The sequence below is a fragment of the Brachyhypopomus gauderio genome, chromosome 5 (assembly GCF_052324685.1).
Source record: "Brachyhypopomus gauderio isolate BG-103 chromosome 5, BGAUD_0.2, whole genome shotgun sequence".
Taxonomy (NCBI): domain Eukaryota; kingdom Metazoa; phylum Chordata; class Actinopteri; order Gymnotiformes; family Hypopomidae; genus Brachyhypopomus; species Brachyhypopomus gauderio.
The window spans coordinates 22,588,881-22,607,159 of NC_135215.1; the positions used below are offsets into that span (position 1 = coordinate 22,588,881).

Here is an 18,279-nt window from a genome sequence, read left to right on the forward strand (position 1 = left end):
TTTATTGCCCTGGACCGGTTTATTACAGCTTTAACTAAAATCGATTTGTAATACATGCACCCACATGACAACACAAGGCATATGCAAAAATTTTTCTCATGATTTGTTCCATTATGAAGATGTGTGTCATAAAAGATGGACTGAAACCATCACAGTATATTTAAATAAATTGATATATTTGTACCTTAAGATTTTCCTTTCATATTTGTTAGACTTGCTATGCCTCCATTATTCAATTTTTTATTTATTTATTTGCCTTTATTTAACCAGGTTAGTCTCTTGAGATACAAGATCTCTTTTACAAGAGAGACCTGGCCAAGAGAGACCGAGCAGCAGCACAAATTACAACATTCAAGATACATTCAAAATCTCACATAAAATTAATTAAAACACACACACACAGATGATCTGGACCTGACTGATTTTATCAGAGTCTTAAATCTGTTCAAAGAAACAAGGTCCTTGATTTTTATATCAGCCTGTAACCGGTTCCATGTGTATGGAGCAGCAAAACTAAAAGCAGTCTTTCCTAGCTCTGTTCGAGCTCTAGGAACAGCAAGTTGCAAAAACTCACTCGAACGAAGACTGAGCAGACTTTGCCTTCTATTCAGAAGACAACATAAATAATTAGGCAAATTCCCAATTAGTGCTTTGTAAATAAAAACATACCAATGTGCAAAACGTCGTGCCTGCAACGAAGTCCAATTCACTTTTGTATATAACAAACAATGATGAGTAAGAGGTCGACAGTTTGTTATAAATCATAATCTATAAATCTGCATTTGTAGAGTCTATCCATACTGAAAGCATATCTAGCTTAGGAAGTAGACTTCTCACATTAACATGAATGACACCCAGACCAGATCTAGAGTTAAAGTCTGCTGGAGTAAGACAATTATTTTCTGGTCCCGGGGTTCAATTCAATGTCTCCCGAGAGCAAGAGTAAACATATAATCAAGAATTTAGATTTTATGTTTTTACGGTTTGTTAATTAATCTCGCGATTTGTACAAATAGATGATCACATTATCATGAATGGTGAAATGTTCTCTCAATACATGAAGACAGGAATAATAAATAGCCACATTAACTCCCAACAGCCAATTGGAAGTGTCTCTGGTTATATGAATTTGTTTCTGAAGAATTTGTGTGGAAGTCCATTTACCACTTTGCAAAAGGGTAACTATCAAGCCATCAAAACCAGCTCCTGATTATATAATTTCCTTTGTAGGTTTAACTTCGGCCCAGGCAGTTCTCCATATAGTTGTGAGTTGTAGACTCCAGCCAAAGTTAGCCAAAAAACTGCCTTCTGGCTTTTGATTTCAGTATGACATTCAGTGCTAGCTGCCTGGCCTGCTCCGGACCGTCCAATGACCACTGGGATTACTGCATGACTAGTACAGTTCTGGGTCTGAATGTAGGATTACACTGACCTTTGGAATTACTGCATGACTAGTACAGATCTCAGACTGAACATAGGGTTACAATAAACACTGGGATTACTGCATGTCTAATACAGCTCTGGGGTTGAATGCAGCATTACAATCCACACTGAAATTACTGGATGACTAATATAGCTCTCAAGCTGAACATAGGTTTACACTGCACACTGGGATTACTGCATGATTTGTGCTGAACATAGGGTTCTCCTCAACAGAGATTGCTGCATGTCTGCGACAGCTCTCGGGTTACAACTAATAGAGAGCTTTATCTCTCCCCTTCTTCCCACTGTACTCCATTTTTGGTAGTGCCTTCTTGAACACTCTTGTCTTCTTACGATGAACTCTCATGGCTAGATGAATAATCAGCTCTCAGAAACCTCTCACAATTCTTCCTGCCCCCCTTTGAGAAACCCCTCACAGTTCTTCCTGACCCACTCTCTCCCCATCACTGTACTCAAGCCAACAGTGCTTGTTATCTTGTCAGAGCAACAGTCAGTATGAGCAGTGAGAATAGAGGTGTTAGCATGGCCTGCCTGATCTCACGGAGTTGTTTTTTACCCTTTAAACTGGTTCCCTGTTTCATGCAAGCACAGACAACTAATATGTCAGTAATACGTTAAACATTTAAGAAGACTATGTATAGCTTTTCCAGTCATTTTAGTAAACCTTGAGAGATGTTTTTAAACCTTGAGCAAAAAAAGTGTTTTATGTGAGAAAGTAATGCAAGGAAACACAGTTTTGAATTGGCATTGAGCTTTAAAGAACTCTCCAAAGCTTAAATATATCAATTGCACAAGCACCTAGTGCTACTCCAGAAATCTAGTCAGCACGAACTGCAACGTGACTCTTGCAAAATCCCTCCTCATGAGCTGGCTGACATCCCTGGTTATGTCTGTGCTGCCCCCTGGGCTTTTTCCCTAAATAAGAATGCTTATTGGTTTAAATGGAGAATGTAAAATGTTAGGTTATGTATTTTTATATAAATATTTAATTGCTTATGTATGCCTTATTTTGAAATACGCCTTATTTTGAAGTACTTCCGGTTTCCGGTGTTGTACTTTCGGTTTTCCGGCTAGCAAACAACTTTCTATGTGCAAGTAGCGGTATGCAAGCACAATCTGATATCATCCATGCTGAATTGTCAGGCAGGAATGTCGTAAGTGTTACTAATGATTTATACAGATGAGTTTTGTTTATATAAATGTTTATCTTGCTAAAATGTGAATTTAATTTAGCTCGATGCTTTTGCGTTACATATGTAATCCTCTGTGTTGAGACTGGTTTTATTTTCTGACATTACAGTTTTCACCACATGTTTATGAAGGCAAGTAAAAACTGCAACTAAACTCCAGGGTCTTCGCTTGTGGTTTATCTTGGTGTCACTAGCATCCTTGTTGAAAACACTACAATGTCAAATAGCTGTAATAGGAGTACACCCTTGTAAAGGGTTCTTAAAAAGATACACTCACTTAAAATGAGAGTAACTGGGAATTATTTTTGATAATGAGCATGGTAATGAGCTACAGGTGTTAGTAATAAGGGGAGGAGCTAGACAACTGAGGATGCAAAACTTGCCTATCCCTGCCAGGATAATCACTGCTTAAATGATATTCACAGCATTTCATGACAACATTGATAAACTTTTTAGGATGGTGGCTGGTGGAGAAGAGGTCAGTTCAGGTTTTAAAAGATTGGCCTGTCTTTAGTACAGTAAGAAAAGTGCATGTGTATGAGCATGTCTATACACACATACTGTGGAAACCAAGAAAAAGCACTCTGAATACTCCTCCCGCCCTCTTACTTTTCCTTTAAATCCTCAAGAATATGAGCGGATTCATTATTCATGCTGCAGTCATCTCCTGTATTAGTACATCAGTCTCCCCTCCTGCGTGCCTGCCACCGGCCACAGAAACTGGGTTACCTCCCTCGAGCCTATGGAAGCTGGAAGGAGGGGGGGCATATGGCAGCGCAGAAGGGGGCAGGGAGAAGGGGGTGAGAGGGCGGAGCAATAAACTCTGTGGCAAGTGGGAGGAGAGAAGGGAGGTGAAAAAGGTGAATGAGGGGAAGTTTGTCTGCTAGCCTCATAGCTATCGGCAACACGGTTGTCCTTCTTGACTGCAGGTCAATGAAGTGAAGAAAATGCAAGGAAGTAGAGGCTTGAATAGAGTGAGAGAGATAGAGAGAAAGAGAACTATTTTTTTCACCTGTCCTAAATCTGATATTCTGTCATAGCGGTGTGTGTGTGTGCGTGTGCGTGCATGCTCGCATGCACGTGCATGTGTGTCACAGGGACAGTCATAGCTGAGTTCTCAGGTTCCAGAACAGCAGCCTTCTCTTCTAGTGTAGTCCACTGTGAGCTACAGGACACTTTGCACACTTCTGCAGACTTCAAGACACCAGGCAACAGTTTTAGAGAGTGAGGACAGGAGAAAACACTCAAAACACTGGAACAAGACTTTCACATCATTAATTCATTATTAAGTTGCTAAGCTAAGGCCCTACAAAACTACCAAAGAAACATATTTGCATATCTGCATATTATTGAGTTTAATAGTCAGCCAGTAAATGTGATCTTAGAGTGCAGTGTGATGATATGCAGAGATGATGCACTATAGGTCTTTTCCATTTAAGGCAGCTCCATAGGGAGATGTGCTAAGTGCAGTGATGGCTTAGTTACCTTGAAAAAGTAATCCGATTACTGATTACTCCTTTAAAAAATAACTTAAGCCTGGTTCACACTACACGACTGGTTGTGCTGTAATCACGAGTCTTTCAGTTGTTGTGGCTTTCACACTACATGACTGATCGGCGACACGGGCTCACGAATTACACGACTGGGGAATCGCCGACTCATCTGGCTGCCATCCAAAAACGCGAGAACACGAAACGAAACTCTCGCGAGAACCAGCAACACCACGTAGAAGAAAAAAAAACAATGTACATGTACTCCACATTTTCGTTATTATTATTTTTTTTACCGTTTAAACACTCCATAGTCCCAAGTGAACATAAATATAGTCAATCACACTATTTCTCCAGTGCTGTCACAATAACTTAAACAAAGTGTTGTAGTAAAGTTGTAAGAAAGGTGAGGATTTTGTGTGTTTGCTGGGTTACTGTTTTGAAAGTATTCTTGAAAGTTTTTTACATTCTTCAGAGATATCTTCAGCGGTGCGCGGTTCTCTCTCCGCGTTCCCATTGGCTGTAGCTAGACGCTGCTGCCGACTCTCAGTCGCCGACTGGGCTAGATATTAAACATGCTAGATATCTGCCGGTCGTCTGCGACGAGTCGGCGACCAGTCGGCGACTGCTCAGCGAACGTCTTTCAGCAGTTCACACTACACGACTGAGCGAGCGACGAGTGATCGCCGATTTGCCTCCGACCACAGTTTCTGTCGGCGATCAGTCGGCGACTGAAAAACCAGCCTAAAATCGTGTAGTGTGAACCGGGCATTAGTTACATTACTGATTACTTGATTTTAAGATTAACTACCTTAGATTACAAGTTGCTTTAGAAGTTACATTCAGCAGCAAAATCAGCTTTTCCAATACTCACTTTATTGGAAGTGCATTTTTAACAGTAACAATGTATATCCTGACATTACGTTTGTGTTGCTGCACGGTATTATTTGTAAATGTATTTGTAAACGTAATACAAGCGAACTATTCAGTCAGACAGCTATTTGTTGTGAAACAAAATAAAAATACTTGAAATTGTAATTGTAAGTATGTTAGCCAAAATTCCAGCACTTTTCAAACCTGGAACACAATGCAACATTAAAATTTGTCAGGTCAGTTTTCCTTCCCCTCTTTTTGAGGGGTATTTCTTTACACTACTGTACCACAAATCGGTATGGAGAACACTGCAAAGAATGACATGTAAAACGCGCTTGCCGATCTCACAGGTTCGCGCGCAGTGTGCGGAGTCGAGTGCTACGGTCAGACGAAGTGTAACTGAGCCAAGAAGAAAGCAAAAATCTATATTTTTTTAAGGAAAATAAAAATAGTAACAAACAGTTGCTTGGATAAGTAACTTTAATCTGATGACTGGACTGGAAATAGTAACTCGTTATATTATTCGCTACTGAAAAAAGTAGTAAGATTAGAGTAACGCGTTACTAAGTAACGTGTTACTGACATCACTGGCTAAACAGATGGCAGACGACATGCAATTTTGCATGTCTCATAATGCTGCAGTTGTTTTGTATCCAAAGCCACAGTAGACAACTTGCATCATGAGGACAGAAAATGGGCCTTTTTATTTCAAATTTCCTTAATTTCAATGGTAACAATTACAAATATATATGTATGTATCAGGCTTTCAGAAGTGGTATACACACACACACACCTCAATGAAATGTAATTACACACACGAAGCAGTGATGGGGTGTATAAAGTATGTGTTGGCCACTGCAGAAGCCTTGAATCAGCATCACTGCACACTGGAAGCCAGTGTTTTCAATAATGCGGTGTGTTGTACTGTGTGTGTGTGTGTGTGTGTGTGTGTGTGTGTGTGTGTGTGTGTGTGTGTGTGCTGGAGTGAATGAGGGGCCAGCAGGCTTTCACTCAGCCAAGAGCATCACTGGCAGTAATTACATATGGCCTCTTGAATATGGCAAAGAGAAAATTACCCTCTGCCCCTGTCTCTTTTGCTTTCTCACAAACACACACACTCCCAAATCTACTCCCATTTGCCCATTTGTCATCAAAGTCAATTTTATCCATGCTCTTAAAGAACACCTCTATGGCAATTTAAAAAGGAATAAAAATGGATATATATATATATATATATATATATATCGGTCCCTGCATCCTCCCATACAGATACACGCACACAGTAAACCAAAGCCATCTCTCATCTTATTCTATACCTGCAGCATACAACACACACTTTTCTTACTGCACCTAACACAAGCCGGTGTCTTTAAGCTCCACTAAGACAGGCCAGCGACCTTTTCTCCACTTGCTACCTTCCTAAAATGTGAAACACCCTGAGAGAAATCCATAATTGTGCATGTCTCGCAAATGCAGAACAATTTTAGGGATCTCTCACTCTTTCTCTCCCTCCTGTCCACCTCCACCCACATATGCACGTGAGTGTGCACACACATGCACACGTGCACACACGTACACATGCACACACAGCATAATCATCAGAATCCCAAAGACCTGAAATAAAACTAAGACCCAAAAGCAATGCAACGGTTTCTATGGGAACTGGGCATTTTTTGCAATGTAGGTTCATGTGCAGCAGAACACACAAACTACAAACTTTGTCCATGTGGGGGAGTGAGAGATGAATGTTGGTAGAGAGAGATGGAGTGGCGTATGCTTCCTGGTAGTGGCAGAAAAGGAACCATAAAGAGGAGCATACACATAGCTGCAACACAAGTTGATTTAATTTCAATGATTTAAAAAGGCTACCTTCTCTGAGAGCTTCATTTAAGACACTGATGTTCATTTTTTTCATCTCGTGAGTTTAGTCCAGACTGATCGCTATTCTAATGGGACTGCCCATGCAGTCGGACGATTTTTGAACTAAAGTGTTAAATGTAAGATGACAACGCACTTACCACTCATGACTGCTAAGACGTTTTCAAGTGCTAAACCCTTATTAGCAGCTGACTGCATGTTGTTTAGAAAACTTTATAAACTATGCATCATTTCAGTATTGTCTGAGCAATGTTTATGGAAGACTTGCTTTCAGAGAACATTTCTGTCAAACATCAGCCAGCTGTAAAAAAATTCCACATGGAGAGGGACTGAAGCAAACAGACTTCACACAGCCTCTGTAAAATACACCAAGGAGAGCTGTGATTTGGTTATACAGGTAAATCCTCAGTGAGTGCTGTCGGTGGGGATGAGTTTAAGGAGTTTCATTCAACACAGTAGGACTCCACAGAGTGGAAGTAACATTAGTAGCATCATGGTGCAAAGCAGCAAAGGGTAAAAAAGATTGAGAAAGTATACGTGACGTGACAAAGACATAAACACAGAACTGATGCACAGAGGGACAAGGATGTGGAGATTGTGCATATGGGTGAATGTTCTAAAGTCTATCCTCTTTCATCAGGAAGCAGAAATGCACAGGAGTCTGGAAGGTAGCACTCCAACTGTTCAGCCATTCATGTGAACTACAGTGCTGGGAGAAACAGGCACACATGACTGTGGCATTAATGGACTCAAACCAAAGTCCAGCCTGCAAATATGTAGCAATGAGCCTGTCCTTGGAGCCTGGTAGTGAGACAATGAAGGTGCACTCAGGCACTAGGTTTGACCTGGCAAGTGTCACTCGGGGTACCTTAGTTTCTCCTTTTCTATGAAGATACTCGTTTTGTCAGAGAGAGGTCAAGAGTTAGGGGCTTTTGTATATTGGGGTGGATATTTCCCAGTTTCAGTGGTTCTGTAGGCATGGTAACAGCAGAGGCAATGTGCAACCTCTGAATCAATATTCTGCATGAGGGACACAGATAAAGATACATAGGAAAAAGCAACAAAGAGAGGGAGGGAAGGAAAGGGAGAGTGGGTGAGATGCTGGGTAGTGTATTTGGGTCAGTCGCTGCTCTGACGGACTGTTTTTAGCTGATGGGCGGGGCCTGTGATGCTGGGCTTGTGTCTTTGAATGTGTCGTCCTGCTCTCCTCTTGGTGGAGGCTCCTGAAGGAGGCACAATGGTGGTGATGCTCTCCACTGGTGTAGTGTCTGCTTTTTGATGTGCTTCAGCTTTCCTCTAGCATCACTTTGACTGGCTTTGTACTGGATTCAGTACGAGGAATCTGTCAAAATGTTCTCCCCAAAGCGGGTCTTTCAACCATCTCTTGTTAAATCATAAATTTGATGGTGTGAATTCTCAAGCTGAGCCCAGTTTCTAATAGAGGGTGCCTTGCCTTTAGTAAGGTTCCACTTTTGGACATCCCAGACCTCAGAAGACCAAAGACATCACAGGAAAGACCCATCTGTTCCTGGATGTATTTATCAACAGACCAAGTGAGTGGAAAAGCATTTATATGGAAAACAGAGGGATTCTGTGACTCTGATTGCTCATCGACTTGAGATTTCAAAGGCTCATAGTCAGTTTTCAGAAGCTGCTTGTAAAGTAATTTACTGTTGACACTAATAAAAAAATCAAAATCAAACTTCTATTTAATCCTTTTTGTCATCCTATAAATGGTCTCTTCAATACACAGAAAGCTCAAGAGGTTCAGAGTGTTTCGTATCAAGCTTTTGTTCAAGTGTTATATTATATAGTTCAAGTTGTAAGAAGGTGCCCCAGTCTCTTTATCCATGCATAAGAAGGCTATCATGTTCATTTAGCTATCCATTACTACCATAAAACCAAAACACATACATGTTTAAACTCAGTATGACTTCCACTTTTAGAATGAGACTGCTTATAAAAGATCACAAGGACTGCAACTACAAATCTCAAAGCTTGAGTAGCTTTTTTATCCCTGGGGGTAAAACTGGCCACTGTACTGATAAGGGAATGATCAATGCTGTACATGGCAATGTGTTGCTTGGCACCAAGATACAGACAAACCTTGCCTAACCCGACAATTGAGATATTAAAGAGATCTGAAGGAGTTCTGGAGAGTAATTGAAGCTCCTGTATTAGAGACACTGTCCTTCTCCTGGCTCACCAAAAATAAAACCCATTTTCATTATAAAGCCATCTTATTTTTATCATTATTTTTAAGTCCCATGACCCAGAGTTCACTCAACTACTCCCACTGCCAGTGCACTGCAAAGCTCAGAGGCACTCCACAGTGTAACTTTGCATTAGAAGTGACCTGTCTTCTGTACTCAGATCTGTGTACTGTTTGTACAATCTGTTTGCAAACAAGTGATCTTTCAACACAATGAAATGCAATTCTGATTATATTAAATCATACCAGTACTGACAGCTGCTTGATAATTAATATTACAAAGAATATTCAAAGAATATGTTGTTGTTGTTGTTCTGTTGGTCAAATGAGGCCTGTTCAGTTTTAGACCTTAATTTGTCCAGTGGAGCAGCGTATGATCGTCATGGTGTTGCTCCTACAGCGATGCAGTTCCCATGGCGCTAAACACCATGTGTTTTTGTTTTATTTCCCACACCATTGCAGCACCACCACTGCCTGAACCATTAACACAAAGCTGGATGGATCCATGCTTTCATGATGTTGACGCCAAATTCTGACCCTACCATACAAATGTCGGAGCAGAAATTTGGACTCATCAAACCAGGCAACGTTTTTCCAATCTTCGTTTATCCAATAATGGTGAGCCAGTGTGAATTGTAGCCTCAGTTTCCTGTTTTAGTAGACAAGAGTGCTGCTGTAGCCCATCAGCCTCAAGGTTGTAACGGCTGGTTATTTGAGTTACTGTTGCCATTCTATCAGCTCATACCAGTCAGGCCATTGTCCTCTGACCTCTGGCATCAACAAGGCATTTACACCTACAGAACTGCCGTTCACTGGATATTTTCTCTTTTTCAGACCATTCTCTGTGAACCCTAGAGATGGTTGTGTGTGAAAATCCCAGTATATGAGCAGTTTATGAAATACTCAGACCAGCCCGTTTGGCACCAATAACCATGCCACATTCAAAGTCACTTAAATCACCTTTCTTCCCCATTCTGATGCTCAGTTTGAAATGCAGCAGATAGTCCACATGCCTAAATGAGTTGCTGCCATGTGATTGGCTGATTCGACATTTGCGTTAATGAGCACTTGGACGGGTGTATCTAATAAAGTGGCTGGTGACTGTATATAAAACAGTAGGGGAGGCTCTTAACCAAAAAAAAAGGTCTTTATCACTGGAATGGGTCTATTAAAAAGCTTGGAGAGAGAGAGAGAGAGAGAGAGAGAGAGAGAGAGAGCGAGAGAGAGAGAGAGAGTGTGTATGTGTGTAATGAATGTAGGAGCCATTCTGCTGTATTTTAGAGACTTGATTTTTATGGCTATCTGGGAAAGAGAAGGTTGGGAGCAGGGGCACAAATCTGGCTCATAGAAGTGCTTTGTCACACCAGGGCACAGAAACCATACAACACACGCTTGCACACACATGCAGAGGCGGACGAAGTACTCAATTTCATTACTTGAGTCAAAGTACAGATACCACTGGTCAAATGCTACTCCGATACAAGTGAAAGTTGCATGTTCAAAATCTTACTTAAGTGAAAGTACTGAAGTACTTGCTTTTAAAAATACTTAAGTATTAAAGTACACCTTCCGTCACATTTGTAAAAAAGTTATAGCTTAAAAGTATACATCCTACCAAATCCTCTTTGGGCATAATAATCATACAGTCTTTGATAATAATCCATAAGGCATATTCCAATGATGTACATCATTCAGGTAGTGGTAGCAGAAAAGTTTAACCTACACTTTAGTTTAAGGAACAAAAACATTTTCTAAAACCACAATTCTCTGATTAGCCTAGCCTAACCTGTTTAAGCAAATTATGTTACCATATTAAAAGTCAATAATAAAATGACGGTTTTCTCTCTTTGCTAGTTAGGTATTCAGTCATCCAATACAACATTATGCTACAGTCAATATAAACAAAGACAAAGTAAAATTAGCAGTGTGGCATCTTGGTAGTCTAACCTTGCTACAACCTTTTGCAGTATGGCTAAAGCCCGCCAACTCCATGCCACCCAACATGCTAGCAAACTCTTTTCAAACTAGAAATCACAGCCACATTAGAATTATTGACATTACACTGACATTAGAATGGAAACATTATTTGACAATATTCGATTAACCCACACGGTTTCCCTTATTGATGTTTCCGTAGTTTGAATTACTTGCCAATATAATGTTAACATTATTTATAGTTATCCTAGCAGACCTAGCAGTGGAGTGAGCAGGCAAAGTCATTTCACTAGCCTTACTGCAAAGCTCCTCTGACTACATAGAAAACGGTCACTTAACAAAACATTTAGGCTGCATATAATATGCTTCCTCAGGTGGGACAGTGAATTTTTGTATGCAGTGATATAGTTTGTTTTTGGCAAACAAAGCATGCATTTAAAACTATAGGAATGATTTATCCGTTCAGAAAACTGAACATTTTGTCGAGATACGGCCATGGGTGCAAGTACTCGAAAAAGCATGCCAGGGTTGCCAGCGTGAGACACACGCATTTGACCATTTTCACACGCTCTCGCGCCACACTTCCGATATCTCACGCCGAAAAAAAATCTAGTTTATTTACCTCTGATCTATATCTATCAACCACCGGCGATCGCGATATACTTAATTTGTGTCCATTTTTCAACGCCCCGGTAACGTTCACCCCCCCCCCCCCCCGCGCAATAACTTATTCCGTTCATGTTGCTGTTATTTAGGAAAAGAACGACTAGCGACACCGAACTTGATTTTACACCTCACAGACACATCCTTGATTGCTGATAGGCTGTCACCTGTGAAAATACTATCGGGGGAGGGGAGGAGAGTTGTGTGTGGAAGTAACGAGTAACGAGAGCTGGACAGAAATGTAGTGGAGTGATAAGTACTGTATTTGTTATTCAACTGTAGTGAAGTGAAAGTCATAAGTATTTTTAAAAAAATCAACTTAAGTAAAGTACAAATACTCAAGAACTGTACTTGTACTTCGTTACTGCCCACCTCTGCACACATGCCTGCACACACACACACACACACACACACAAACACACACACGCATGCATGCACGCGCACACACACACACATTGGTCTTTTCCCCCTCACATTTAATGCATTAAAGGCCAAATCATTAAAAACATGATATCATTGTTGATATGAAATCCATAAAAAATCTATGATATCCATGGCTCAGAGGGTACATCTGTAATAAAGCAATTAGTCTGAATGGCACCTGCTCCAGACCAGGAGGATCTGCCAAGGACGTTGCTCATAATGTCCTCTATGATGGTAATAATGACATTTGCAGTGTTGACCTTGAGCAAGATGCAACATCAACCTTCAGTGGTCCTACTATTAATGAGTAGATATAAAAAAAAACATTCTTAGCTTGTTAGCTCTCACTGAAACTGGTGATATGGGCACAATTTAAGTCAGCATTTTTCCCCCTCATAGTATATATTTGTTTGTGTTTGATGAATAGCTCTGCATACGTCTGATGGCACAAATATCTTCACTGAAAGCCACAATCCAAAGCTTTTTACATTCAAAATCCTTTCTTAACCTCATTATGAGCCAAGCCAACTGCCCTCCTTGCATCCCATGTAAGCCTTCCATGCACCTTCTTGTTGGAATCGTCCTTAGCCTTAGTTTGTTAACTCCACAAATCCGGAGTATATTGGTGTTGTAGTTTGGATAATGGAAAAGGAGATGTCTGTCATTTTCTTTAAATTTTTTTTGCTGTGGCATTGCATGTAATCAGATCTGGCAGAACAGATTCATAAGTCAGACTTAGATATATACTCATCATTCACCCTTTCCATTGTTTTTGTGTTTTATTGTGGCATAGGAACTTCAGGATAATGGTCTGAAAATGACAGTCACACCAAAAATTACCTTTTCCAATTTCCCATGCTAGTGTAGATTCTGTTATGCCAGAATGTACATTCCTTGAATGATAATATTGTGATCAATTATGCAATTTTTTTTTAATGAAATGAAAATTTAGAATTTTAAGAAAATGTAATACAGTCAAGTCAACTCAATGCAGCCTTGAAATCTAAGCTGATTACAACATTTTATATAAATGGCAGTCAGGCTGGATATGCAAGTGAGACTGAAATCTACAGCTGATTGTCCATCTGTAGTATCTTTACCTTCACTGACCTTTGGAATGCAGACACATTTACTAGGGGTGGGAATCGTTTACTATCTCACGATTCAATTCGATTCCGATTTTGGGGGCCACAATTCAATTCAAAATCGATTTTCGATTCAAAACGATTTTCAATTCAAAAAACGATTTGATTTATAAAAAATTCTGCTTAAGTCTATAAAATCTGCATGATCTACTACAGTCTGCTTTGCAAGACAGAATGACAAATACAGAAAATAAAGTGTCTTTCACATTTAATTAACAAATATAATGTGCTTTGGTAAAATAAAATGCTTTTTGTTGTTACCAAAATTCTTGAGCTTCATTTTACAAGCTGTCAGGGCTGGCTCGGATGCTGTTCCGCCAGCCGTGGCTAGGGGCACCAGAGTCAGTCCCAGACTAAACCGGCGTAACCGTATGTTCTCAGCCAGTCTCTGCTTTCTCTGTCGTTGCTTCTCGTTTGAAGGTGTCTCGCCACCTCTCTCTGTTATGCATTCTCTTTACTTATTCGAGTATCTCATGCGTCGCTTTCTGACCCATCTCAAGTTTTCCCAATCCTACATTTCTTCCTATCCGTTTTGCCTTTATTTTTGGGAAGGGTTTTATTTTGCTGCTGCGTCCTTGGTTTCGTTTTCGCGTTGCATTTATCTGCGCTGTTTTTTAGTTACCGTCTCACTGCGGTTAACTGGTATTTTTCCCGCGTTGTATTTTGCGCGTTGTTTTTTGTTTCTATTTGCTCCATGCCCTCCCGGTTTTGGTTTCTATTCTCTTGCGTGTTGAGTCTCCCGTGTTGTTTTATTTGTTTGTTCTGGGTCGCTGTGCGCGTTTCCCTCTCGCTAATACATGTGACGAGTGTCAAACGTCTTGCTCTTGCGAGCCGGCACTCGTGTCCACCCTTCTCTATATTATTTCACTCGTGTCCACCCTTCTCTATATTATTTCACGCTGTGTGTATGTTCCCGTGCTCACCGCGTTACACACACCTTGCACAAGAGCTACATTGTGTCAAGTTCGGTCTTCCCTGGCATTCGTAAATACCAAAATGAACCCATATTTTTGCCTTAAATGAAGACGGAACAGGTTGAATATCTCTTTCCTCCATCTGTTTTGAAACCTTTCCGCACACGAGAGTGTCCCAGAACCTGCTGCGTAAAGTCTCGCGTAATTTTGTAATTACGTAACGCGACTTAGAATCGATTTTGGGACATTTAAAATCGATTCTGAATCGTAGTAAATGAGAATCGATTTTTGATATATGAATCGATTTTTTGGCACACCTCTAACATTTACCCACAATGTCAAACAGGTGACTGGCTAGTCTAAGACCACTGACTGTAAATTCAGTTACTTGAGCCAAACACACGATGTTTCATGCCTCTCCTTCCTAACTTAACTTCTTTCGGGCCGTAAATTACATATTATATTACATTATTTACCTGACTGGCTGATAATGGGTTGTGTTCTGTTAACTATTTGCTGAAATAACAAGCTCTGAAGCTACTTGCTGTTGAGCTGGGACCCAGCGTTTTGTAGTCAGTACTGTGGGGTTGTTAGCCCTCCATAATGTTTTCTAAGTGCCTTCAACCCACTGGCAGCATAGCTGTCTTTGAGTGTCTGTGAGTGTGTTATGGCTCTGTGGATAACAGATGGAGAGAGTTAGTTGTACCATACTTTGTCAGCCTGTTGGTTCCCGAAGGCAGATTCAGTGTGAGGTGCTCATTGGATACTATGTGTCCTGCGGCTCAGAGTTTGAATAGAAAAACACATATAGAGGTGGCTAGTGAAGGGAACAGCGGTGTTTCTACTAAATAGCACGTGTTGGTAAGGCGCTTTGAACTCAGCACAGTTCTACACCTCTGTCCGAGAACCAGAGAAGGGTTCTACAGCCTCCAGGCTGTCTGCCATTGTTACAGTGTTACCATGGTAAATGTGCATTCTAGCATCACCAAGGATACCATATCCATGACAACCCTTCGCCTACGAATGATTCCATTCATAGCCCACATGCATGAATGTAGGAAAGTGTATATGAAGTGCGGTATACTGCGTACATAAAAGTGTTATGTAGCAAATATCTTACTGCTATCTAAATGTATTTATTCATTACAGCATATGTTTTTTATGACTTGGTCCGACCAGCATTCAGTGTACATAAACACACAGGAGTACGCACAGCTGTGTAATTTCTGAGAGACAGGAATATGCACATACAAACTAGAAATTACTTGTGTTCCTCATATTTCACACTGTTTTTTTTAGGGTAAAAAATGAGGATGTAGAGCAGTGGACTGGAAATATCGATAACTTGTAGAGGTGTACATGATCTTTCTTCTGCAGTTTCATATGGAATCAACAAACCGTAGGTGCATAACTTAGAATCAGAACCATACCTCAGAACACTGACAGATTCAGTAGTTTGCAGATATTTTCCCCACAGCAACATATAATGTAATAGCAGTGGAAATAACATGCTGCTCCAAATATCATTTATGGTTGTAGCAACAAAACTTTTGCATCAAAGGCACCACACTAAACGCAAAAACTACATAAAGACCTTGTTACTACCACTGTTGTTACTAAACTAAATGTGTTCAAATTACATACCAAGAAGCCAGAATTCTTCTTTTTTCTATCTAGAAAATAGATCTTCAATCTTTTATGCAATGAGAACACATGAATTAGATTTAGAAGTAGATTTGAGCCACCTTAATATTTGGTCATATCAAATCTAGTTCATGGAATTGTGACCTGAGGGAGAAATGTAAGAGGTTGTGTGTGTGTGTGTGTGTGTGTGTGTGTGTGTGTGTGTGTGTGTGTGTGTGTGTGTGTGTGTGTGTGTGTGTGTGTGTGTGTGTGTGTGTGTGTGTGAGCTCCAGAGCAAATAATCTTTGAGATAATGCACCACAACTTGATTTTCCCCATTCCACTGAGGGAGCGCTTTACACACAAGCCTTTTGTTTGCATTGCTGTTCAAGTCATGCACGTAACATTATTCTTTTTGTAAATGTTCACAGCCGTGTCCTTTCAGGGCAGAGGTCTGTTCACACTGACATCAGCAGTGTTGCAGCACTGAAGTTAAGTTTGCAAAACAAACAGAGGAGGCTTTTTGAGCAAGTACAATCTTAGACAAATTGTACGTAAGCAGATACTCTAAAGTATGGCATTGCTATTCAGTGGCTTTTACACAATTAAACTATTTCAGTTTATAGTTTCATGGCTGTGAAAGATGCCACTATCAGAGGAGAATGAGCAAATGAAATAATGGAAAGAGTTTGCAATGTTCCCAAGCCATGTAAGATGACCATTAAAAGGTAAAAATTTGAGCTTTCTTGGGACAACTGGTAACTGAGAAGTGTAGAAATGACGGCTAAAGACAACAAATCCTTAACACTGTCACCCTCAGATCTGGCTCACAACAGGCTTGGAGTCAAACATCTTTAAAAGCTGTTCAATGACAATGAACTTGTAAAAATAACTGTGAATAAAACTGCATAATCAAAGTTTAGAAGTTCTTTAAGTTTAAAAGATAGTGTTATTTACCAGTACATGCTTGTTTTCAGTTATTTAAAAAAAAGGATGTCCATCCATCCATCATCATCCACTTATCCTGGTTCGAGTCGTGGGGGCAGAGGCTTAAAGCACAGAGGCCCAGGATTCCCTCTCCCCATGCACCTCTTCTAGCTCTTGTGGGGAGATGCCGAGGCATTCCCAAGAGATATAATCTCTCCAGCATGTCCTGGGTCTTTCTCGGGGTCTCCGCCCAGTTGGACATGCCCGGAGCGCCTCCCCAGGGATGCGCCCAGGTGGCATCCAGACCAGATGCCCGAACCACATAAATTGGCTCCTCTCTACATACGTACACATGATGTTGAAGACATATCAGCCAGGACAGTCCCACAACATCCAGAACCTTAAGGATCTCATCCACTCACAGAGCCTTGCCACCAAGGAGTTTCACAACTACCCTGTCAAGTCAGGATTGAGAAGATCCTCAAAGTATTCCTTCTACCACCTAATGACATCCAAAGTCGTATACAGTGTTGGTCGGGAACGGCTTTCCCTTCCTGAGTTGCCTGACGGTTTTCCAGAATGTTCTCTGAGATGATTGAAAGTCACTTTCCATGCACTCACCAAACTCTTCCCAGTTTTTGCCTCTGTGACGGTCAAAACCGCAATCTGCTTGGCCCTCCTTTGCCTGTCTGCTGCCTTCACAAGCCAACCAGGCCCAATAGAATTCTTTATTCAGCAAGACAGCCTCCCTACCTGAGGTGTCCACCATTGGGTTCAGAGATTGCTGCAACGACACGGTCGCAAGTCCAACAAAATGATTACAAAATCGATCATCGAACTGTGACCTAAGGTGTCCTGGTGCCATGTGCACTTATGGACACCTCTGTGCTCAAACATGGTGTTCTTTATGGACAGACTGTGATGAGCACAGAAGTCCAATAACAAACACCACACAGGTTCAGATCGGAGATGCCTTTCCTCCCAATCATGCCTTTCCAGGTCCTACTGCCATTGCTCACATGAGCATTGAAGTCCCCTAGCAGAACAATGGAATCCCCAGAAGCGGCAACTTTCAGTATGCCCTCCAAGGACTCCAAGACGGCCGGGTATTCCGAACTGCCATTTGGTGCAATCAGTCATCGTTCCCCAACCTGAAGGCGCAGGGAAGCAACCCTCTTGTCTAAACCAGGGAAAACCCCAACACATAGCAACTATATCTAGTTGGTAACTTTCAGCCTCGCACACCAGCTCAGGCTCCTTCCCAACAAGAGAGATTATGTTCCATGTCCCAGCCAGCTTCAGTAACCGAGGATCAGTACGCCCCCACCTTTGGCCACCGCCCAATCCAACCCTATTTAGCATACAGGACCCAGATACCCTTGCCCAGATCAGGGTTACCGGGGCCTCACCCTGGAGCCAGGCCTAGGGGAGGGGCTACTTGGCAAGCACCTGGTGGCTGGGTCTCTACCCATGGGGCTCAGCCAGGCACAGCCTGAAGGAGATACATGTATCCACACTCTCATGAGCCCACCACCTGTGGGAGTGGTAGGGGTTCGGTGCACT

General features: G+C 41.2%; 1 protein-coding gene and 1 long non-coding RNA gene across 22 annotated transcripts in view; one reads left to right on the top strand and one right to left on the bottom strand.

Annotated features, from left to right (window-relative positions):
- cacna1c (calcium channel, voltage-dependent, L type, alpha 1C subunit) overlaps positions 1–18,279 on the bottom strand; it is a 427,514-nt gene that overhangs the window by 289,676 nt on the left and 119,559 nt on the right. The gene's annotated exons all lie outside the window — the stretch shown is intronic.
- Positions 2,510–18,279, top strand: part of LOC143514845 (uncharacterized) — a 29,711-nt gene continuing 13,941 nt past the window's right edge. Inside the window, exons 1-3 of one of the 5 annotated variants that reach the window (XR_013130967.1) lie at positions 2,516–2,597; positions 7,515–8,427; positions 9,549–9,704. This is a non-coding gene — a long non-coding RNA (uncharacterized LOC143514845). Of the gene's footprint in view, positions 2,598–4,555; positions 8,428–9,548; positions 9,705–18,279 lie in introns of those variants that run through there. The other 4 variants (XR_013130968.1, XR_013130969.1, XR_013130966.1 and 1 more) reach the window with 4 other exon arrangements.